Genomic DNA, 26,367 nt, shown 5'->3' with positions numbered 1-26,367 from the left:
CCCCCCCCATATAATGCCCCATGCAGGATGTCACTCCCCTGTTGTTATAATGCCCCATTCAGGATATCATCCCCCCATATAATGCCCCATGCAGGATGTCACTCCCCTGTCGTTATAATGCCCCATGCAGGATGTCACCCCCCCCCCATATAATGCCCCATGCAGGATGTCACTCCCCTGTCGTTATAATGCCCCATTCAGGATGTCACCCCCCCATATAATGCGCCACGCAGGATATCACTCCCCTGTCGTTATAATGCCCCTTTCAGGATGTCACCCCCCCCATATAATACCCCATGCAGCATGTCACTCCCCCATATAATGCCCCATGCAGCATGTCACCCCCCCATATAATGCCCCATGCAGCATGTCACTCCCCCATATAATGCCCCATGCAGCATGTCACCCCCCCATATAATGCCCCATGCAGGATATCACTCCCCTGTCGTTATAATGCCCCATTCAGGATGTCACCCCCCCCATATAATGCCTCATGCAGCATGTCACCCCTCCCCCATATAATGCCCCATGCAGGATGTCACCCTTAATATTATGTCCCATGCCTCCATACATTAAAAAAAAAATGCAATTCTCACCTCCCTCCTCCTCACCTGCTGCAGCTGCTCAATTCCGGACTCCAGCGTTGCCGGCCTCATCCTGCTCTGCGCTGCCTGTGATGGCTCAGGGGAGGGCACGGTGTAAAGACGTCACCGCACCCTCTGACCTGACACGTCACAGGGAGCATGCTCCAGGAAGACAGTGGATCTGCGGAGGCACGAGAGGTAAGTATCCGGCTGCCGGGGCCATGAGCAAGCGGGGGGAAGGGCGGGCGCTGGCACCGCTCTCCTCTGCCCCCAGCTCGGCGGGCCGGATAAAAATCCTCCGCGGGCCGTAGTTTGAGGACCCCTGCTCTAGTCCATATGTTTCAAGGTGTCTATTCATCGCATGTGTCTTTTACTAAGGGCTCCATTTCTTATGGTAATTAGCCTGAATAATTAAGTTTGGCACTTCTTGTGTGCACTGCCACTTTACATTGAAGCAGCTTTTTAGATTGTCAGCTTTACTCCTTACTATGGTATAGGGTTTGTGGGGATGAGGGGCTTGGAGAGAGAGATATTTTTTATATTTCCTGACAAATAGTATACAGTATGGAGCTATGTATACAATATGTAGTATATAGTGTGAACTCCCCACTATATATTATATGCACAGGCACAGCTTTACACAATGAGGTATATACTATGTGATAGTATGTGGTATAGCACTTTGTATACAAGATATAGTGTGAATGCCCCACTAAATATGATGTACACATGCAAAGCTTCACTCTGAGCTATATACTATACAATAATATATAGTATAGAGTATGTATACATTAGTATATAGTGTGAACTCCCCACTGCATATTATATACACAGGTACAGTTTTACACTACGAGGTGTCTACTAGATGATGGTATATAGCAATGTTTCCCAAACTCCAGTCCTCATGGCCCCCACAGGTCATGTTTTCAGGATCTTCTTAGTATTGCACAGGTGATGGAATTACTATCAAGGCATCATGAATTCTCTAACCTGTGCAATACTAAGGAGATCCTGAAAACATGACCTGTGGGGGCCATGAGGACTGGAGTTTGGGAAACACTGGTATATAGTATAGTGCTATGTATACATTATATGGTATGTAGTGTGAACTCCCCACAATAGTGATGGTCCGAGTCAAAATCAGGTCACTTTAACTTGTCTCAAGCATTAGAACTGGTATTTTTAGGGGTTAAATTACTTTGGTTCACTGATCTCACACCACTGTTACACATATAGGGATGCCCTTCATCAAACATAAATTCTCTAGCCCAGCTTAAACGGGTTCTGTGCATCAGGACTGACATCAAAGTCGGCAATTAGCTTATTTTTACAGATTTGCATAAGTTACTTTTTTTAATTGGTTAAAGGGGTACTCCGGGGAGATAAAAAAAAAAAAGTTGTACTGTTCCTGCACTCATACACTATAAAGATGATATGCCCAGCGCGCTATAATAATCTTTATAACTCCTGCTCCCTGCTAGTAGCCCTGTGAATGAGACATTATCAAGGGGCTGCTATTAGAAGCTGTGAGCAGGCGATGCCCTCGACATGTCCCCTCACCTGGGACTGCAGACAGGGAGACATTATGGGGCTGGTGTGACAGGCGCTGCTTTTCACTGCACTGCTCACCCCTCTGTCTGGGACATTACAGCAGTGTGCAGCTCCTCGCTGTTATTACCCAGTCTAATAGTTGTTTCCCTGCCGACAACGGGAGTTGCCTCGCCTCCTCTCCTCAGGCTACCTGTTCCCTACATGCGGGAGCAGCACTTAGTGTATGATGTAATGACCCAGGCGGGAGGGGGTAGCAGTGAAAGAGCAGATCCTGTCACGGAATTAAAAGGGTTAAAAAGATTATGTATCTGCACTGGGCATCTCCTCTTTATAATTTGAGTGCAGGAACAGTCCAAAATAAATGTCTATCTCCCTGGGGTACCCCTTTTAAATAACTGTGGGCCAGTGATCTCACATCACTGTTATACAATAGTGATGCCCTGCATGAGATTCAGGTCACTCCAGCATGGCCCAAATGGGTTCTGGGCATGTGAACTGGCATCAAAGTGGGCAAATGGTTGTATGACTTAGTACTACTGGTTTTACTGCACCACCACACAGAAGAGGAAGACCCACATCACAGTTTCCTTCTGGATGGCCAAAGTGGTTATTAATCAGAAAAGCTGGCATCAAGGTGGGCAAATTTCAACTTTGTCGTGGGTTGAATAAGTTACTGATTTAGTTTTTTTTAGAGTTTAAGGGGTTGTCCGGCCTTAGGCTACTGTATGTACCTGCAGACTTGTGAATCCTCACATCGCAAATATTGCTCACTGTAAGATTTCTCCGATGGCGGCACAAGGAGTTGGCGGTCATGTGTAATTTGCATACTTCAGCCATATCCTGACTATATGAGCGTGACCTCCCTCAATGCAAGTGTATTAAGTGAGGCTGGATACAATCTAGTCAGAAAGTGGCTGGAAGTATGCAATTTGCATACTTGTGGTCACATGACTGCCCACTAATGGCGCTGGCACCGGAGGATCCTCACAGTGAGCAGTGTGTGCATTGTGAGGATTCACAAGTCTGCAATCACATGCAGTGACTTCAGACTTGTAACCTAAGGCCGGACAACCCCTCTAACTCTAAAAATAAACCAGTAACTTCTTCAAATCAGTACAAAGTTACAATTTTTGTCCACTTTGATGCCAGCTTTTCAGATCAGTAACCACTTTGACCATCCTGAAGGAAATTGATTATAATATGGGTGTTCCTCTTCTGTGTGCTGGTGATGTAAGACCAATATTCATTCAACCATTTAGCAACACCAGATACTTATTCAAATCTGTGAAAACTGGCTAATTGCCTACTTTGATGCCATTTTTGATACCCAGAACCCATTTGGACTAGGCTGGAATTACCTGAATTTGATGCAGGGCATCACTTTTTCTGTAATTATGGTGTGAGATCAGTGGCTCAGGGTTATATAACCCTTCAAAAACACAAGTTATTCGGCTGTGTGCCCACGATGCTTTTTTGGTGCGTTTTTTGTTGCGTATTTGCAGCGCATAAACGCTCCAGAAACGCATTGCATACCTTTTCCCATGACTTCCTATGACATTCTGCAAGTTCTGTGCACATGGTCAGGATTTTTTCTGCGCAGAAAATTTTCTAATAACTCAATTTGGTGACAGTTCTATTGCCCAGAACCTGTTTGGGCCAGGTTGGAGGAACGTGTTTGATGCGTAGTATCACTCTCTGTGTAAATCCTAAATACTTGACATTTTTTTTTCTTCAGCAGACAAAGCTTAAACGGCACAGAAGAGGGTAAGTCTGATTTCATTCTCTTATGTCCATTACTAGGACAATATCTTTATAAATACTGTGTTTTCCTGGATATAAAACCTACACCTAAAATAAGCCTTTGCATGATTTTACAGAGTTTTTGGCGTATGCTTGAAATATAATCCCCAAAAATAAGCCCTAGTTACAGTTAAGGCCAGCATTAAAGTGGGTGGAGAGCAAACTGGGCAATTGACCAAGACCCCAACTTTCGTCGGTTGTGTGCCCACGATGCGTTTTTTAAGTGTTTCCGCAGCGGCAAAAACGCTGCAGAAATGCTTAAAAAACGCATGGTAGAAGGCCTGCCATGTTCCCCAATGATAATCCGCACGTGCTGTGCACATGCTGCAGAAATTTCCGCTGTGGATTATCATTGCGGAAAAAAACGCAGCACTACCAATTATTTTGCGGAAGTGCTACGTTTTCGCCGCCATTGACTTGCATTAGAACAAATGGATTACGCATCACTGTATACAGTTATATGAAAAAGTTTGGGCACCCCTATTAATCTTAAGCTTAATGTTTTATAAAAATTGGTGTTTTTGCAACAGCTATTTCAGTTTGATATATGTAATAACTGTTGGACACAGTAATGTTTCTGCCTTGAAATGAGGTTTATTGTACTAACAGAAAATGTGCAATCTGCATTCAAACAAAATTTGACAGGTGCATAAGTATGGGCACCCTTATCATTTTCTTGTTTTAAATACTCCTACCTACTTTTTACTGACTTACTAAAGCACTTTTTTTGGTTTTGTAACCTCATTGAGCTTTGAACTTCATAGCCAGGTGTATGCAATCATGAGAAAAGCTACTTAAAGTCGCCACTTGCAAGTTGTTCTCCTGTTTGAATCTCCTCTGAAGAGTGGCATCATGGGCTCCTCAAAACAACTGCCAAATGATCTGAAAACAAAGATTATTCAACATAGTTGTTCAGGGGAAGGATACAAAAAGCTGTCTCAGAGATTTAACCTGTCAGTTTCCACTGTGAGGAACATAGTAAGGAAATGGAAGAACACAGGGACAGTTCTTGTTAAGGCCAGAAGTGGCAGGCCAAGAAAAACATCAGAAAGGCAGAGAAGAAGAATGGTGAGATCAGTCAAGGACAATCCTCAGACCACCTCCAGAGAGCTGCAGCATCAACTTGCTGCAGATGGTGTTACTGTGCATCGGTCAACTATACAACGCACTTTGCACAAGGAGAAGCTGTATGGGAGAGTGATGCGAAAGAAGCCGTTTCTGCAAGCACGCCACAAACAGAGTCGGCTGAGGTATGCAAAAGCACATTTGGAGAAGCCAATTTCTTTTTGGAAGAAGGTCCTGTGGACTGATGAAACCAAGATTGAGTTGTTTGGTCATACAAAAAGGCGTTATGCATGGCGGCAAAAAAACACAGCATTCCAAGAAAAACACTTGCTACCCACAGTAAAATTTGGTGGAGGTTCCATCATGCTTTGGGGCTGTGTGGCCAATGCCATCACCGGGAATCTTGTTAAAGTTGAGGGACGCATGGATTCCACTCAGTATCAGCAGATTCTTGACAATAATGTTCAAGAATCAGTGACAAAGTTGAAGTTACGCAGGGGATGGATCTTTCAGCAAGACAATGATCCAAAACACCGCTCCAAATCTACTCAGGCATTCATGCAGAGGAACAATTACAATGTTCTGGAATGGCCATCCCAGTCCCCAGACCTGAATATCATTGAACATCTGTGGGATCATTTGAAGAGGGCTGTCCATGCTCGGCGACCATCAAACTTAACTGAACTGGAATTGTTTTGTAAAGAGGAATGGTCAAAAATACCTTCATCCAGGATCCAGGAAATCATTAAAAGCTACAGGAAGCGACTAGAGGCTGTTATTTTTGCAAAAGGAGGATTTACTAAATATTAATGTCACTTTTCTGGTGAGGTGCCCATACTTATGCACCTGTCAAATTTTGTTTGAATGCAGATTGCACATTTTCTGTAAGTACAATAAACCTCATTTCAAGGCAGAAACATTACTGTGTCCAACAGTTATTACATATATCAAACTGAAATAGCTGTTGCAAAAACACCAATTTTTATAAAACATTAAGCTTAAGATTAATAGGGGTGCCCAAACTTTTTCATATAACTGTATGTAGATGCACATTCCATGCGTTCTAATGTACGGCTGGTACCCAGGTCTAGAGAAGAGGAGACTCTCCTCCGGACCCGGGTACCATAGAAACTGTGAAAAAAAGAATAAAATAAAAAATAAATATGATACTTACCTTCTGGCGGCCCGCGGCGCGCTCCTCCTTGCTTGGTGGCAGTTCGCGATGGAATGAAGGACCTGCGCTGACGTCACAGTCATGTGACGGGTCACGCGACGCTGACGTCGGCAAGTCCTTCAGTTTACCACTGCCAGCAGTCGGGACGGTGAAGCAAGCCAGCATGGGCCATCGGAGGGTAAGTATATATTTATTTGTTTATTTTTTGACATTCTCTCGGGTCACACTATATGCCGGTTGCATGGATTCATATAGTGTGACCAAGTTGACAAGCACTTTCCAAGTGATGCTAAAATCGCTTGGAAAGCGCTTGACAACCCGCATGTGGAAATGCCAGTGAAGAACACTTCACTTCCGCATGTACCTGGCAGGAAAACCGCATGTACAATCCGCATGTACAATCCGCATGTACAATCTGCATGTACAATCCGCATGTACAATCCGCATGTACAATCCGCATGTACATTCCGCATGTACAATCCGCATGTACAATCCGCATGTACAATCCACATGTACAATCCGCATGTACATTCCGCATGTACAATCCGCATGTACAATCCGCATGTACAATCCGCATGTACAATCCGCATGTACATTCCGCATGTACAATCCGCATGTACAATCCGCATGTACAATCCGCATGTACAATCCACATGTACAATCCGCATGTGTTTTTTTCTGCCAGGGAGATGCAGAAACGCTCGGGAAAAATCCTGAGCATTTCTGCATCGTGGGCACATAGCCTTAGAGGTCACCAGCGTTTTTATTCCGAGGTTAAGACTTCCTAAGGACGTTTGGTGACATCAAGGTCATTTGACCATGATCTCACCAAATTTTATTTAACCCCTTCACCCCCCAAGCTTGTTTTCATCTTTCTGCCAGCCCAATTTTTACAATTCTGACCACTTTATGAGGTAATTACTCTGGAACGCTTCAACGGATCCCACTGATTCTGAGATTGTTTTTTCATGACGTATTGTACTTCACGTTAGTGGTAAAATTTGTTCAATATGACTTGCGTTTATTTGTGAAAAAAATGGAAATTTGGTGAAAATGTCGCAATTTTCAAACCTTTAATTTTTATACCCTTAACCCCTTTACAACCTTGGACGTATGAGTATGAATCCTGAACAATTTACCTCCCCCACTATTATGCCAAAACCAGAATGAGATTTTTTTTTTCACTGTACTTAATTTACATGCATAAAAGAGACAAAGCATGAACAAGAGATAATTCTGCAAAAAAAAAATCCAAAAACGCACCAAAACAACATAAATAATGCAGCAAAACCTCTGTTTTTGACCCAGCTGATTTCCTTCCAGAGATCAGTTTTGCTGCAGATTTTTGACATAAAAAAACAACATGTGTGAACAGGGCCTAAAAATTACACGCCTCAAAGTCCTCAAAACCACATTCAAGAAGTTTATCCCTTCGCAGGAATTAATGCATCACAAGAATTAATGTGGAAGGAAAAAAATTAACATTTTATTTTTTTTCTAAAATTTGTAACTTTAGCCCCAAATTTTTTATTTTCACAAATGGACTCCAAAATATTTTGTGCTATTTCTCCTGAGTGCGCCAATAACACATATGTGGGGGAAAGCTACTGTTTTGTCGCACAGCGGCTCGGAAGGGAAGGAGCACTGTTTGACTTTTTGAATGCAAAAAATGGATGGAATCGACTGCGGACGCCATGTCACTTTTGGAGACCCCCTGATGTGATTTAAAAATGGAAACCTCCATAAACTAGACCATTCAAGGCGGGGGCGAACACTGACATCTTGGGGACCCTGTGCAAGAAATGTGCCTAGAACCCCTCCTTTTATGGCATTTTATATATGTAATAAAAGAGGGCACTGTGACTAACAGAAATAACAAGAATACACTTGTTATACAGTACAGACCAAAAGTTTGGACACACCTCATTTATAGATTTTTCTGTATTTTCATGACTATGAAAATTGTACATTCACACTGAAGGCATCAAAACTATGAATTAACACATGTGGAATTATATACTTAGCAAAAAAGTGTGAAACACCTGAAAATATGTCTTATATTCTAGGTTCTTCAAAGTAGCCAGCTTTTGCTTTGATGACTGCTTTACACACTCTTGGCATTCTCTTGATGAGCTTCAAGAGGTAGTCACCGGATATGGTCTTTCAACAATCTTGAAGGAGTTCCCAGAGATACTTAGCACTTGTTGGCCCTTTTACCTTCACTCTGCGGTCCAGCTCACCCCAAACCATCTTGATTGGGATTAGGTCTGGTGACTGTGGAGGCCAGGTCATCTGGCGTAGCGCCCCATCACTCTCCTTCTTGGTCAAATAGCCCTTACACAGCCTGGAGGTATGTTTGGGGTCATTGTCCTGTTGAAAAATAAATGATGGTCCAGCTAAACGTAAATCGGATGGAATAACTTGCCGCTGCAAGATGCTGTGGTAGCCATGCTGGTTCAGTATGCCTTCAATTTTGAATAAATCCCCAACAGTGTCACCAGCAAAGCACCCCCATACCATCACACCTACTCCTCCATGCTTCACGGTGGGAACCAGGCATGTAGAGTCCATCCGTTCACCTTTTCTGCGTCGCACAAAGACACGGTGGTTGGAACCAAAGATTTCAAATTTGGACTCATCAGACCAAAGCACAGATTTCCACTGGTCTAATGTCCATTCCTTGTGTTCTTTAGCCCAAACAAGTCTCTTCTGCTCGTTGCCTGTCCTTAGCAGTGGTTTCCTAGCAGCTATTTTACCATGAAGGCCTGCTGCAAAAAGTCTCCTCTTAACAGTTGTTGTAGAGATGTTGCTGCTAGAACTCTGTGTGGCATTGACCTGGTCTCTAATCTGAGCTGCTGTTAACCTGCGATTTTTGAGGCTGGTGACTCGGATAAACTTCTCCTCAGAAGCAGAGGTGACTCTTGGTCTTCCTTTCCTGTGGTGGTCCTCATGTGAGCCATTTTCTTTGTAGCGCTTGATGGTTTTTGCAACTGCACTTGGGGACACTTTCAAAGTTTGCCCAATTTTTCGGACTGACTGACCTTCATTTCTTAAAGTAATGATGGCCACTCCTTTTTCTTTACTTAGCTGCTTTTTTCTTGCCATAATACAAATTCTAACAGTCCATTCAGTAGGACTATCAGCTGTATATCCACCTGACTTCTGCACAACACAACTGATGGTCCCAACCCCATTTATAAGGCAAGAAATCCCACTTATTAAACCTGACAGGGCACATCTGTGAAGTGAAAACCATTTTGGGCGACTACCTCTTGAAGCTCATCAAGAGAATGCCAAGAGTGTGCAAAGCAGCCATCAAAGCAAAAGGTTACTTTGAAGAACCTAGAATATAAGACATATTTTCAGTTGTTTCACACTATTTTGTTAGTATATAATTCCACGTGTGTTAATTCATAGTTTTGATGCCTTCAGTGTGAATATACAATTTTCAAAGTCATGAAAATGTGGAAAAATCTTTAAATGAGAAGGTGTGTCCAAACTTTTGGTCTGTACTGTATATATATATTCAGTCAGTCTGAAAAATTGGGAAAACTTTGAAAGTGTCCTCAAGTACAGTTGAGGCCTCTCCTCACTCCATTCATTGTTCTCTCCCCACCCCCATCATTGACCTCTCTGCACCCCCCCATTATAATCTCCCCCACTCCTCATTGTCCTCTCCCCACTCCATTCATTGTCCTCTACCACAGGCGCGCACTACATGCTGATGTCATCAAGCCGTGCGCGCCTGTATGAGAGAGAAAGCACTGGGCAGGAAGCAGAGGATGGATTCGTGCAGCTCCACAGCCATTATCTTATCTCCTGTTGGCAACGGAGATGCATCAATCGCTCCCTGCCCGCTGCTCATAATGAGGGCAATTGCCCTCATTATTAGCCACCCTGCAAGGGCCCCCCTGCACCTCCGAGCCCACGTGCAGCTGCACCGACGGTATGTCCGCCCCTGTTTCATGGAATGTATATAGATGTGTGTTGAACACGTTGAACTTCCAGATGCTTCACAGAAGTTTATAATGTAGAGCCGTGAAAATAAAAAGTCACATTTTTCCCACAAAAATGTTCATTAAGCCCCAAATGTAGATTTGATGAAAGCCGGCCGGTGGGTGCAGCTCTCTGGCTCCCCCTTACCTCTCAGGTGAGTCAAGGTACTGCACCTAGAGTAAGTGGTGCCAGGAAGCTGCTACCAGGGGGGGAAAGCACGGTGGTGTGTTGTCCCTTACACGTCACCAATCCGTGACGCCACGATACAGGCACAACTCTCTGGCGCCCCCTTGCCTCTCAGGTCAGTCAAGGTACTGCACCTAGAGTGAGTGGTCGCCGGAGAGGCCGTCCTGTAGCCCTCTGGGTATTTGAGGCCCTCTTCAGTGAGGGCGGTATATATATTCCCCTGGCTGCGCCAGTAATATATATCCACACCTCTGACCGTCACTGCTAGCCTTCCTCAAATCCCCCAGATGGTATGCTGCCACCAGTTCTCGTTTGATACAAGCCCGGTCCGTTAATAGACTTGTATCGGGTCAGGAACCAACCCAGTAGCGTTTCAGCCAAGCGTTTCCGGACCAATGGATTCGTATATGCAGAGTAAAGGATACAGCCCACGATTAATTTATGATTTAATCGATTATAAGAATACACTAGATTACAAGGCTATACCATTAACTATACAATGGTATTTTGGCCAGAATAAGAAATATAGCAATTAGAAGTACAAAACACAGGAATAACAACGATAAATCAGTTACCGTTCTTGTGGTGCAAGGGAGGATTGCGATCCCACAGGTTCAAGCTTAGTTGCAGTCGTCCAGGCCTCAGTAGCACATGGCAAAGGTGCTCCTCCCACTCAGATACCTGGACCCGACGGTAGGAGTTGTTCACATCATCTCCTGGGTCAAACTGAGGGGGTTTCTGACTGTCGGCTATACTAAAGTCCTGTCACGCCCACTCTTGGTGATGTCAGTTTACTAAAACCCGCCCCCCAACCAATGCTCATTTTAGCTTCATTTTAGAAAAGTACCCATAACTTTCCCTGGGGTGACCTCATCGTATCACCAGAGGTCTCATCGTGATCCTCCTCTTGTGGGGAAGCCATTGACTCTAAACATGCCTCCCCTGAGACCTTGTATATGGTTCTTCTAAATATCCAGCTTTCCAGGCCACTCAGGGATTTATGAGTCCCATGATTGTGTCCGCGGGCACCTTCCTCACATGATACATTTTATTTGGGTTCCCTAACTTGTATCGTGTGGTTAGAAATTGATACTGTATCTTGTAGCTTTTGGGTGGCCATTTTCCACAAAGAAAGCACATGGTTCCTGGACAATGGAAAGGTTTGCAGGCATGCACAAATGGTTTGCTTTTGGTTTCCAGTGACATCAAGGTGTTAATTACCCCCCTGGGGCCTAGCTGACTCTGTCCTTCTTGGACACAGAAAAAATGGCCCATCTATTTACCATATCAAAAACGTTTCTGGAGACTGATCTCCAGAGGTGGGGGCGAATTGCTCTGTTTACCAGGGGCTGCAGAAATCTGACATGGTAGAAGCTGTGTGACAATAGGGAATATCTTCAGGTATGACGTATCATACCTAAGATGGCGGCTAACTTTCATGACACAGTAGAATTTTCACAAGGGTAAGAAAATGCACAATACAATTTGCTGTGCAGTTTCTTCTGAGTACGCCAATACCCCATATGTGGAGGAAAAGTACTGTTGGTGCGAATATCAGGTCTCGGAACAGACGTGCCATTTGAGTTTTTGAATGCAATATTGGCTGGCATCATTAGCGGATGCCATGTGGTGTTTGGGGAGTTCCTGGTGTGTCTGAATAGTGGAAAGCCACCCCCCACAAGTCAACCCATTTGGGAAACTAAACCCCTGAAGGAATGTATCTAGATGTGTGTCGAGCACCTAGAATTCCCCAATACTTCGCAGAAGTTTATAACATAACTTATGAAAAAAAAAAATCACATTTTTCCCTACAAAATTTTTAGCCCCAAATTTTGCATTTTCACAAGGGTAACAGGAGGAAGTGCACTTTACAATTTGTTATGCAGTTTTTCCTGAGTACACCGATGACCAATATGTGATGGAAAACTACTGTTTGGGCGCATGGCAGGGTTCGGAAGGGAAATAACTATTTGACTTCTTGAATGCAAAATTTGCTGGGATCACTAGCGGACGCCATATCGCATTTGGAGAGTCCCTGATGTGCTTAAACAATAGAAACTAGACCCCTCAAGGAATGTATCCAGATGTGTGGTGAGCAACTTGAACCCCCGGGTTCTTCATAGAAGTTTATAAAGTTGAGCTGTGAAAATAAAAAAAATCAAATTTTTACAAAAAAAATGTTCTTTTAACCCCAATTTTTTTTTTTTTCACAAGGGCAACAGGAGAAATTGCACCATACAGTTTGATGTGCAATTTCTCCTAAGTTTGCCGATACCCCATATGTTGTGGAAATCTACTGTTCGGGTGCAAGGCTCAAATGGGAAGGAACGCCATTCAACTTTTTGAATGCAAAATTGTCTGGAATCGGTAGCGCATACCATGTTTTTTTTTTCATTATTTTGTGATTCTTTAACCCTTTCCTGACTAGCAGTATATGTACGGCGCCACGGGAGCTGCTATCCCGCAAACCGCCTACATATACTTCCTCGCATCGGGCAGGCTCACAGAGACCGCCACCGCGATCAAGTGCGAGTGTTAGCTCTATATGAGGACTGACACCCTGTAGCAGTGCCCATGATCAGTGCTAGCACTGATCGCGGGCTTTTAACCCCTATGATGCTACTATCAATAGTGACAGCGACATCGAGGAGTTTCACAGAGGGAGGGAGCTCCCTCTCTGCGCCCATCGGCGTTGTGCCGATGGTCTCCATGGTGACCCTGGGCCGAAAGATGGCCGCGGGGTCACCCAGGGGCGATGACCTGTAAGCTCCTGAATTTTATTTAAGAAAAATGTCCCGAAAAGCTAATTTATGAATCATAATAGGACCAGTTAAAACATAAATTTTTATTGACGAGGGTTTTTAAAATGTCAAAAATATGACCACGAACACACAGACACCATAAAGTGTTAGGGTGCATGCACACGGTCAGTGTTTGCTGCGGATTGGACGCAGCACACTTGGTCTGCTTCCAATCTGCAGCGGCCAGATGTTACAGCATAGTGGGTGGGATTTATATAAATCCCATGCCCACTATCCGTCTGTCTGCTCCTGCGGCTCACCCGCGGAGAAGGACATGCGACACGTCTTCACAGACCGCAGCATGTCAATTTCTCTTGCTGAAATGCTAGTCTCCGCAAGAGAAATTGACATGCTGCTGTCTGTGAAGACTATACATTACACTAGTAGAATTTCTCTTCCATACTGCAAAAGAAATTCTACTAGTGTAATGTATAGGCTGCGGTGACGCCGCATGTGTTCAATAAACACATGCGGATTTACCTGTGTGCAGCGCTTTGGACGCAGCATCAGTATGCTGCTTTCAAAGCGCTGCCATTCCTGACAGTGTGCACATACCCTTACCCAAAAGAAACTTTTCAAATACCTCAAAATTCTGTATATTGACTATCTAAATGACCCTAATTTAACACCTATCAATTTCCCTGCCTAACAGCGGAGGTTGGCACCCTATCGGGAAAGCGTTACGGCGCCCCCGCTCCACGGCGGCTAGCCCTCAGATGCCCTGGATGACCCGAGTCAAATGTCTATATCCAACAGGAGAATGGAAAAAATCTTCAGGCACCACTGTGTGATATTTATATAGCTGAACACCAGCAGTGATAAAGGACAATAATAGTGGTGCAAAGGCTAAAGGATGGCATCTATGCAACAAGTAGAAAAATGAATAGCAGTACTCACCTTAGTCCTTTGGCTAAAAAGTCCTTTATTTCGATGCAGCGGTCTATCGGAGGTGCAGCGCAGACAGCGGGGAGACGAGAGGACGACGGCCGTTTTGCGTCTTACAAGCGCTTCTACACATAGGAGGAGTTTAGTATACATAATTAAAAGTTAATTGATTAACATAAAAACATTCATTAAAAAAAACATACAGATGCTATACAATATTTTAGAAAGAGACTGCCATATCTAGGTTTTCATTTAGCCCTAGCGGGCCCTGGGCTTCTGCTTTTAATATCCATTTCCCTTCTCTTGCTAACAGGAACTGATTGTGATTTCCCCTTTGTATGGGGTATTTTAACTGTTCAATGCCTGGAAATTGCAGTACACGAGGGTTTGCATTGTGACACTCCCGAATGTGTTGAATCAATCTAGGTGAGCCTTTACCAGAGGAAATGGAATCATAGTGTTCTCTAAATCTGACAAATGGTTTTTCCAATATAATAGAATTTACATGGACAGTATAATATTATAATATAATATTTATTCCTTCTATATGAAAATAATGGTTTGTTCAAAGCTATATCACAGAGATCCGGATCACTTTCAAGTAAATGCCAATTGTTCCTTACTGCATTCTGTATTAGATCTGTGTTGGCACTTTGTTTAAAATTAAAAATACATTTTCTCTTTTGGTTAGAATCTACTTTTGCATTTTTATGTTGTTGTTTGATTAATTCATGTTGTTTTTTCTTGTGTGCTCTATCTTGTGCTTCTCTCGGTAGTGTAATTGGGTATCTATCCTCTCCTAGAGAACCTGTTAGTTCCTCTGCCTGTTTCAAAAAACCTTGATCAGTATTGTTAATTTTTCTTATGCTCAAGTATTGACTATATGGTACAGTTCTTTTAGTATGAGAAAGATGTGCACTGTCATAATGAAGTAGCATATTGGTAGCTGTTACTTTTTTTCATATAAAAGGAATAAAAATTTGGGAGATTTATTGATACATAATAGATTTAGACGCACTACCGAAAAAAAGACATAGTTAGAAGAAAATTCGTTGACTGGAAATTACAGGTGTGGTAATTGTTCTTTTTGCCAGGCACACATTACAGGGAAAAATCTAAAAATAGGAGCTATATGGCACGAAGTAAAATAATTTCTCATGCAGGACCAAACATGTGGTATATACACTGCTCAAAAAAATAAAGGGAACACTCAACACATGATCTGAATGAATGAAATCTTCTCATTGAATACTTTGTTCTGTACAAAGCTGAATGTGCTGACAACAAAATCACACATAAATCACCAATGGAAATCAAATTTATTAACCAATGGAGGCCTGGATTTGGAGTCACCCCCAAAATTAAAGTGGAAAAACACACTACAGGCTGATCCAACTTTGATGTAATGTCCTTAAAACAAGTCAAAATGAGGCTCAGTATTGTGTGTGGCCTGCACGTGCCTATATGACCTCCCTACAACACCTGGACATGCTCCTGATGAGGTTGCGGATGGTCTCCTGTGGGATCTCCTCCCAGACCTGGACTAAAGCATCCGCCAACTCCTGGACAGTCTGTGGTGCAAAGTCACGTTCGTGGATGGAGCGAGACATGATGTCCCAGATGTGCTCAATCAGATTCAAGTCTGGGGAACGGACGGGTCAGTCCATAGCTTAAATGCCTTCATCTTGCAGGAACTGCTGACACACTCCAGCCACATGAGGTCTGGCATTGTCCTGCATTAGGAGGAACCCAGGGCCAACTGCACCAACATATGGTCTCACAAGGGGTCTGAGGATCTCATCTCATTACCTAATGGCAGTCAGGCTACCTCTGGCGAGCACATGGAGGGCTGTGCTGCCCTCCAAAGAAATACCACCCCACACCATTACTGACCCACTGCCAAATCGGTCATGCTGAAGGATGTTGCAGGCAGCAGATCGCTCTCCACGGCTTCTCCAGACTCTGTCACATGTGCTCAATGTGAACCTGCTTACATCTGTGAAGAGCATAGGGTGCCAGTGGTGACTTTGCCAATCCTGGTGTTCTGTGGCAAATGCCAAGTGTCCTGCACGGTGTTGGGCTGTGAGCACAACCCTCATCTGTGGACTTCGGGCCCTCATACCATCCTCATGGAGTCGGTTTCTAACCGTTTGTGCAGACACATGCACATTTGTGACCTGCTGGAGGTCATTTTGCAGGGCTCTGGCAGTTCTCCTCCAGTTCCTCCTTGACCAAAGGCGGAGGTAGCGGTCCTGCTGCTGGGTTGTTGCCCTCCTAAGGCCCCCTCCACGTCTCCTGGTGTACTGGCCTGTCTCCTGGTAGCACCTCCAGACTCTGGACACTACGCTGACAGACACAGCAAACCTTCTTGCCACAGCTCGCATTGATATGTCATCCTGGATGAGCTGCACTACCTGAGCAACTTCTGTGGGTTGTAGAGTCCGTCTCATGCTACCACGAGTGTGAAAGCACAACTAACATTCAAAAGTGACCAAAACATCAGCCAGAAAGCATTGGTACTGAGATGTGGTCTGTGGTCCCCACCTGCAGAACCACTCCTTTATTGAGGGTGTCTTGATAATTGCCAATAATTTCCATCTATTGTCTATTCCATTTGCACAACAGCATGTGAAATTGATTGTTAATCAGTGTTGCTTCCTAAGTGGACAGTTTGATTTCACAGAAGCTTGATTTACTTGGAGTTACATTCTGTTGTTTAAGTGTTCCCTCTATTTTTTTGAGCAGTGTATATTATACTGTCCATGTAAATTCTATTATATCGGAAAAACCATCCGCCCTTTATTTGTCAGATTTAGAGAACACTATGATTCCATTTCCTCTGGTAAAGGCTCACCTAGATTGATTCAACTCATTCGGGAATGTCACAATGCAAACCCTCGTGTACTGCAATTTCCAGGCATTGAACAGTTAAAATACCCCATACAAGGGGGAAATCACAATCATTTCCTGTTAGCAAGAGAAGGGAAATGGATATTAAAAGAAGAAGCCCAGGGCCCGCTAGGGCTAAATGAAAAGCTAGATATGGCAGTCTTTTTATAGAATATTGTATAGCATCTGTATGTTTTTTTAATGAATGTTTTTATGTTAATTAGATTTTAATTATGTATACTAAACTCCTCCTATAAAGGAAGAATCTTTTGCACTTCCTTTAAAGTTTGGACCCGTAGAAGCGTTTGTAAGTCGCGAAACGGCCGTCGTCCTCTCGTCTCCCCGCTGTCTCCGCTGCACCTCCGATAGACCGCTGCATATGATTGTCCAGAATGCTATGACAAAAAGGACTTTTTAGCCAAAGGACTAAGGTGAGTGCTGCTATTCATTTTTCTATTTGTTGCATAAATGTCTATATCTCCTAACAGGAAGCTCTGTTTCTATACATAGATCACTCCTAGTGTGCTAAGGGTAAGTCATAATGCAACAAATGATAATCAATCAAATTATATGAAATTAAAGTAGTGTCATTATCACACACCTCTGTTTGAAATCACTATCTTACTGATAATAATGGAAAGAGAAGTGATTCAAAGTTCATAGTGCTATAACAATCAGGTCCATAGCAGATCAATATTTAGTTGATCAGACCTATACATTTTAAAAGATTATACCATAGTTTAAGTGCACTGTGCATGAGACAAAATTGACCATATAAATGTGATTTAACCAATTGCACCAGCAGCCCATATGGATCACACTTATATCGATTTATGAATACATATAAGGAGACTTTAATAATATCTTCCTTAGCAATGTGAGCAATTATACTTCAAGGATAATAAACCATGATAGAAACAAAGTACTTATCAATGTGTGATAAAGATCCTCTACATTGCCTCTACACGTTTCGCCCTGTTAGCTCTTCAGGAGGCCTGATGGCAGGTAAATGTGGTGGATATTTGCATGTCTGTCTGATTCAACACATGTCCTTTTATACATAAATAGGAGAACTATTGAGTATAATGGCATAAGAAGCTTTATTTCATAAATAATTCATTTAAAATTAGTACATCACATCAAAAATATGAAATATTATAAAGACAGAGACATGCAGACAAATAGTCCCAATTTTTATTGCTGACCTCTACGAAGGGTCCATCCAAGGGGTCATAAAGCATACTAGTGCAGGGATAGAGAGAGAAGCAAGTGATCAAACGGCTTACATGCAATTATACTAAGTTCATGGAGCCCACTCTACCACAAGAGCTAAATTGCACCTCACTCACCGAGTAAAGGAGAGCCCAAGTCTGAGAGGAACGGCACAGGGACTGGTCAATGGCAAAAGAGAGCCTCGACGCGCGTTTCGCCGGTGATTATCCTTGGCTTTCTCAAGAGACGTGTGTGGTTGCGCTTTCAGGACCTTTAAATATGCCCCCAAGAGATCATGTGTATTGTCACGTGACTCTCCAATATGGCCGCCGAACATCAGATGAAAGGCTGCGCATGTGCTGCTGCTACCACCGCCTCCATGTGCGCGCCCCAGCCGTCATGACTTCGGCACGTGACTGGAAGTGCGGGTAAGCGCTATTCCCGGCGACGCGCTGAAGGCTTATTGACAGCTGAGCGCTACCATAGGGCGGGAGAGACCGGGCGCATGAGCACAACATCTGCTCACAGACAGGCATAGGGGGAAATATGTATGTAATGGACAAATCTACTGCCAAGAATCAATGTGGTAGCAAATTAAAGTGCCATCCGATCATAATAATATTCATGCATTGAACCTAATATCACAAAGTATGAGGGATTATAGCACTCAATGATAATCATAAGTATGCTAGCAAACATCAAAATGCAAAGGGGAAACATACATTATACAAAATATATGTGCATATATTCTTCGCCATCTATCCAATCTATTACAGATATCAGGATGAGAGGGGTCCACAGACAAAGTTCGTCTCTACAAATGGTATAGAGTAGACGGTTTCTAAAGCGCAATCACTATATAAAAGAAGTGAGTACAAATAATAAGAACAAATAAAAACATAGAACCATGGTCCCTAAATTAGGGACCATGGTTCTATGTTTTTATTCTTAATTTTTTAAAATTTTATTTGTTCTTATTCTTTGTACTCACTTCTTTTATATAGTGATTGCACTTTAGGAACCGTCTACTCTATACCATCTGTAGAGACGTATTCTGTCTGTGGACCCCTTCCATCCTGACATCTGCAATATATTGGATAGATGGTGAAGAATTTGTGCATATATATTTTCGTATAATTGATGGCGCCTTAAGAACCGTCTATCCCATACCATTTGTAGAGACGAACTTTGTCTGTGGACCCCTCTCATCCTGATATCTGTAATAGATTGGATAGATGGCGAAGAATATATGCACATATATTTTTGTATAATGTATGTTTCCCCTTTGTATTTTGATGTTTGCTAGCATCCTTATGATTATCATTGAGTGCTATAATCCCTCATACTTTATGTGATATTAGGTTCAATGCATGAATATTATTATTTCCCCCTATGCCTGTCTGTGCACAGATGTTGTGCGCATGCGCCCGGTCTCCCCCGCCCTATGGCTGCGCTCAGCTGTCAATAAGCCTTCGGCGCGTCGCCGGGAATATCGCTTACCCGCACTTCCGGTCACGTGCTGACGTCATGACGGCTGGGACGCGCACATGGAGGCGGTGGTAGCCGCAGCACATACGCCGCCTTTCATCTGATGTTCGGCAGCCATATTGGAGAGTCACGTGACTATACACGTGATCTCTTGGGGGCATATTTAAAGGTCCTGAAAGCGCAACCACACATGCCTCTTGTGAAAGCCAAGGTTAATCACTGGCGAAACGTGCGTCGAGGCTCTCTTTTGCCATTGACCAGTCCCTGTGCCGTTCCTCTCAGACTTGGGCTCTCCTTTACTCGGTGAGTGAGGTGCAATTTAGCTCTTGTGGTAGAGTGGGCTCCATGAACTTAGTATAATTGCATGTAAGCCGTTTGATCACTTGCTTCTCTCTCTATCCCTGCACTAGTATGCTTTATGACCCCTTGGATGGACCCTTCTTAGAGGTCAGCAATAAAAATTGGGACTATTTGTCTGTATGTCTCTGTCTTTATAATATTTCATATTTTTGATGTGATGTACTAATTTTAAATGAATTATTTATGAAATAAAGCTTCTTATGCCATTATACTCAATAGTTCTCCTATTTATATATATATGGTTTTGAGTAGGCACTTGTGTGTGAAGATGGGGGTTGGCCCTCCTCTTTAGACCCCCTACCCACACTATCTATTATGTGGGCCGCAGTTTGTTTACATGTCCTTTTATATAGAGCTCCCTCTCAAACAGTCTCCTCCCCAATCATTTTGATAACTTCCTGTGTAACCGCCCCTTTGACCCTCTCTAGATATAACCCCCATTACTCAATAATCGCCGCTCAGTGTGCCCTGATATAAACCACATATGAAGCAGTCAGGCTAAGATCATTTAAAGCTCAGAAAGCGCAACCCATCCACCACCATACATTATCACGGAGTACGCGCCTATCAGCCACCGCAGGAAGTGACGCGTCCCACTGATGCGATGCGTTCCGACTCAGGATGCTCACCTTAATGCTATGGAACACACAGTACTGCACATGACCGGAAACTTTACACCGGAAATAACGTGTGCAGATGAAGCAGTGCGATCCAGCCTCAGACATTCTCCTTGCTACTGTGGAGCGCATGGTACTGTGCATGACCAGAAACTCCGCTGGATAACAGCAACAACCAATTTAGGTGTGCCCAACCCTCTGATTCGCTCCAAACGGGAGCGCAACCACTGACCACCAATATACATAGCCAAAGATAAAACTGTGGATACCATATTTATCACAACTACTCTATTGGTTGATAAACGGGGAAATTGAGAGACAGATAAAATTGCAATTACTCTCTAAACCTCACCTTCAATACTTATACATATGATAGAGTATTTTATAATCACATATATTTACAGAGCGGCAAGGCAAAAAATTATACTAAAAATAAGGGGATGATGAAGACTGATGATACAATAACTTTTTTTAGGGAGGGGTAGAGGACAAGACAAGAAGAGGGGAGAGCAAGGAGGAGCTCCATTGACCATATAGGACAATCAAATGTGTATGTGTGTATATCTGTAAATATATATACACTACAGACCAAAAGTTTGGACACACCTTCTCATTTACATATTTTTCTGTATTTTCATGACTATGAAAATTGTACATTCACACTGAAGGCATCAAAACTATGAATTAACACATGTGGAATTATATACTTACCAAAAAAAGATTGAAACACCTGAAAATATGTCTTATATTCTAGGTTCTTCAAAGTAGCCACCTTTTGCTTTGATGGCTGCTTTGCACACTCTTGACGAGCTTCAAGAGGTAGTCAACGGAAATGGTTTTCACTTCACAGGTGTGCCCTGTCAGGTTTAATAAGTGGGATTTCTTGCCTTATAAATGGGGTTGGGACCATCGTTGTGTTGTGCAGAAGTCAGGTGAATACACAGCTGATAGTCCTACTGAATAGACTGCTAGAATTTGTATTATGGCAAGAAAAAAGCAGCTAAGTAAAGAAAAACGAGTGGCCATCATTACTTTAAGAAATGAAGGTCAGTCAGTGCGAAAAATTGGGAAAACTTTGAAAGTGTCCCCAAGTACAGTTGCAAAAACCATCAAGCGCTACAAAGAAACTGGCTCATATGAGGACCGCCCCAGAAAAGGAAGACCGAGAGTCACCTCTGCTTCTGAGGAGAAGTTTATCCGAGTCATCAGCCTCAGAAATCGCAGGTTAACAGCAGCTCAGATTAGAGACCAGGTCAATGCCACACAGAGTTCTAGCAGCAGACACATCTCTTCAACAACTGTTAAGAGGAGACTTTGTGCAGCAGGCCATCATGGTAAAATAGCTGCTAGGAAACCACTGCTAAAGACAGGCAACAAGCAGAAGAGACTTGTTTGGGCTAAAGAACACAAGGAATGGACATTAGACCAGTAGAAATCTGTGCTTTGGTCTGATGAGTCCAAATTTGAGATCTTTGTGCGACGCAGAAAAGGTGAACAGATAGGGTATGTGCACACGATGCAGAAATGAAGCAGAAAATTTCTGCATCATTTCTGCATCTCCCTGGCAGAAAAAACGCATGCAGATTGTGCATGCGTTTTTCCTGCGGAATACATGCGGATTCACATGCGTTTCCGCATGTGGATTGACAAGCGCTTTCCAGGCGATTTTAGCATCACCTGGAAAGTGCTTGACAACTAGGTCACACTATATAAATCCATGCAAACAGTATGGATTTATATAGTGTGACCCGAGAGAGTGGTAAAAATAAAAAATAAATGTATACTTTACCCTCCGATGGCCCGCGCTGTCCAGCTCACTCCGTTCTCCCTTCCGGCAACACTGAATTTAAAGACCTGCCGACGTCAGCGTCACGTGACCTGTCACATGACTCTGACGTCAGCGCAGGTCCTTCAACTCACTGCAAAGTGCCGGGAACCAAGCAGGAGCGGTACGCGGGCCGACAGTAGGTAAGTATACATTTATTTTTTATTTTATTCTTTTTTTTACAGATTTTTTAATGGTACCTGGGTGTGGATGAGACTCTCCTCTCATCTACACCCGGGTACCATCCGCACATTAGAACGCGTGGATTACGCATCTACATATACAGTGATGTGTAATCCATGCGGTCTAATGCAAGTCAGTGGCGACGAAAACGCCGCATTTCCGCAAAATTAATGGACATGCTGCGGAGTTTTGAGCGCAGCATAAACGCTGCGGAAAAATCCGCAGCATGGGCACAGCATATGCGGATTTCCATTGGGGAACATTGCTGCCCTTCTACCATGCTTTTTTAATGCGTTTCCGCAGCTTTTCCGCAGCTGCGGAAACGCATAAAAAACGTATCGTGTGCACACAGCCATAGACTCTACATGCCTAGTTCCCACCGTGAAGCATGGAGGAGGAGGTGTGATGGTGTGGGGGTGCTTTGCTGGTGACACTGTTGGGGATTTATTCAAAATTGAAGGCATACTGAACCAGCATGGCTACCACAGCATCTTGCAGCGGCATGCTATTCCATCCGGTTTGCGTTTAGCTGGACCATCATTTATTTTTCAACAGGACAATGACCCCAAACACACCTCCAGGCTGTGTAAGGGCTATTTGACCAAGAAGGAGAGTGATGGGGTGCTACGCCAGATGACCTGGCCTCCACAGTCACCAGACCTGAACCCAATCAAGATTTGTTTGGGGTGAGCTGGACCGCAGAGTGAAGGCAAAAGGGCCAACAAGTGCTAAGCATCTCTGGGAACTCCTTCAAGATTGTTGGAAGTCCATTTCCGGTGACTACCTCTTGAAGCTCATCAAGGGAATGCCAAGAGTGTGCAAAGCAGTCATCAAAGCAAAAGGTGACTACTTTGAAGAACCTAGAATATAAGACATATTTTCAGTTGTTTCACACTTTTTTGTTAAGTATATAATTCCACATGTGTTAATTCATAGTTTTGATGCCTTCAGTGTGAATGTACAATTTTCATAGTCATGAAAATACAGAAAAATCTATAAATGAGAAGGTGTGTCCAAACTTTTGGTCTGTACTGTATATATATGTGTAAATGTGTAAAAAGAACTGACCAGCACATCCTAAATGTGAACAGGTGCAAGCTGCAGAAACTGAATAAGATATATGAAAAGAAAGCACAGCAGCACTCCATTATGGCCAAAATACATAAAGACAATAAAAACGTTTGATATAAACTGTGATATTACTCAATGGACTTTACTTACAATAAACGGAGGTTCTTAGCGCATAAATTGGCCAATTCATGTGTGCCCATCAACCGCTGCAAGGTGACCTCCCGTCTGATGGGTACTTCTCTGCCTACGTGCCTCTCTTGGGCTACAAGCCTATAACTCTGGACAGAACATGTCACTTCTGGGCTAAAACACCTACAATTCAAATGGGCTGGTAGAATAGAATATACATCACCTGCTGGTTAAATGGGGGGAATGCCAGGTCAGACAGGAGGCAGTTACAACCTCCTATAGTAATATATAATAAGAAAACTGACCAGCACATCCTAAGTGTGAACAGGTGCTAGCTGCAGAAACTATATATAATGATGAAGTCTAATCCAGATAAAAAAATAGACACAAGAATTTGTGCAGCCCACAATGAGGGGACAAAAAACTAGCTTATATGGTCAGCCAAAACAATCCAATCGATTCAAAGGTCCATCATAACGTCTCATGGTTATAAGAAACAGGCCTATGTAATTTGTTTGTTTATCCACTTAGGGGTAAGGGAATCCACTCTAAAGGTCCATTCACATTCATGTTTCAATAGGTCCTTATCCTGATCGCACCCTCTGGGGCTAGATTTCACAACCTCAATAACTGTAAAGAGAATTTCATCTACTTCACCCAGATGTGTTGTTCTCATATGTCTTGACAGTGGGGTATGTCGATCATTCCTGATGTCACCCAGATGTTCACTCACTCTCCTCCTCAGTTCTCTCTTAGTTTTGCCCACATAATTAAGTGGATATGGGCAGGTTGCCATATAGATCACACCTGAGCTCTTACTGTGGAAAAAGCACGGTGGCTCAATAGTTAGCACTGCAGCCTTGCAGCACTGGGGTCCTGGATTCAAATCCCACCAAGGACAACATCTGCAAGGAGTTTGTATGTTCTTCCCGTGTTTGCGTGGGTTTCTTCCGGGTTCTCTGGTTTCCTCCCACACTCCAAAGACATACTGATAGGGAATTTAGATTGTGAGCCCCAGTGGGGACAGCGATGATAATGTATGTAAAGTGCTGTGAAATATGTTAGCGCTATATAAAAATAAAGATTATTAATATTGTTAATATTTTACCCATGCGGAATCAAACACAAAATTTCAAAATGGATTTCCAAAAAATCAATCTAATATTAAATTTGCAAAAAAAATAACATGTACCTCCTATGCTCCTAGCCACATCTGTACCAAAATTCAAGTTGGCATCTCAATGGGATCATACTTAACCCCTTAACCCCCGAGGGTGGTTTGCACGTTAATGACCAGGCCAATTTTTACAATTCTGACCCCTGTCACTTTATGAGGTAATTACTCTGGAACGCTTCAACGGATCCCCCTGATTCTGAGATTGTTTTTTTCGTGACATATTGTACTTCATGATTGTGGTAACATTTCTTCGATATCACTTGCGTTTATTTGTGAAAAAAACGGAAATTTGGTGAAAATGTTGAAAATTTGGCAATTTTCACAATTTGAATTTTCCCACATGTCTACTTTACATCAGCACAATTTTGGAACCAAAATTTTTTTCTGTTAGGGAGCTATAAAGGTTAAAAGTTGACCAGCGATTTCTAATTTTTTCAACAAAATTTACAAAACCATTTTTTTAGGGACCACATCACATTTGAAGTCACTTTGAGAGGTCTTCATGGCAGAAAATACCCAAAAGTGACACCATTCTAAAAACTGCACCCCTCAAGGTGCTCCAAACCACATTCAATAAGTTTATTAACCCTTCAGGTGCTTCACAGGAATTTTTGGAATGTGGAAGAAAAAAATGAACATTTAACTCTTTTCACAAAAATGTTACTTTAGACCCAATTTTTTTTATTTTCACAGGGGTAATAAAAAATGGACCGCAAAATTTGTTGTGCAATTTCCCCTGGGCACGCAGATACCCCATATGTGGGAAAAAACACTGTTTGGGCACACGGCAGGGCTCGGAAGGGAAGGAGCGCCATTTGACTTTTTCATTGTAAAATTTGCTTGAATAATTAGCGGACGCCATGTTGCGTTTGGAGAGCCCCTTTGTGCCCAAACATTGGAGCTCCCCCACAAGTGACCCCATTTTGGAAACTAGACCCCCAAAGGCACCTATCTAGATTCATAGTGAGCACTTGGAACCCCCAGGTGCTTCACAAATTGATTCGTAAAAATGAAAAAGTGAAAAAAAAAACACTTTTTCATTTTTATGAATCAATTTGTGAAGCACCTGGGGGTTCCAAGTGCTCACTATGCATCTAGATAGGTGCCTTGGGGGGTCTAGTTTACAAAATGGGGTCACTTGTGGGGGAGCTCCAATGTTTGGGCACACAGGGGCTCTCCAAACGCAACATGGTGTCCGCTAACAATTTGAGCCGACAATTTGTTAGCGGACACCATGTTGCGTTTGGAGAGTCCTTGTGTGCCCAAACATTGGAGCTCCCCCACAAGTGACCTCATTTTGGAAACTAGACCCTCCAAGGCAGCTATCTAGATGCATAGTGAGCAGTTGGAACCCCCAGGTGCTTCACAAATTGA

General features: G+C 43.1%; 1 long non-coding RNA gene across 1 annotated transcript in view; it reads left to right on the top strand.

Moving 5' to 3' along the window:
• The window catches only part of LOC141231554 (uncharacterized), a 56,498-nt gene that overhangs the window by 16,867 nt on the left and 13,264 nt on the right, over window positions 1-26,367 (top strand). Inside the window, exon 2 of the long non-coding RNA XR_012297871.1 lies at window positions 3,871-3,899. This is a non-coding gene — a long non-coding RNA (uncharacterized lncRNA). The remainder of the gene's footprint in view (window positions 1-3,870; window positions 3,900-26,367) is intronic.

This window comes from Phyllobates terribilis, unplaced genomic scaffold (assembly GCF_046119375.1).
Source record: "Phyllobates terribilis strain yellow unplaced genomic scaffold, ASM4611937v1 Scaffold_526__1_contigs__length_1210158, whole genome shotgun sequence".
NCBI classification, from domain to species: Eukaryota; Metazoa; Chordata; class Amphibia; order Anura; family Dendrobatidae; genus Phyllobates; species Phyllobates terribilis.
The sequence above is the reverse complement of the archived record's forward strand: the minus strand, read 5'-3'. Positions and strand labels throughout refer to the sequence as shown.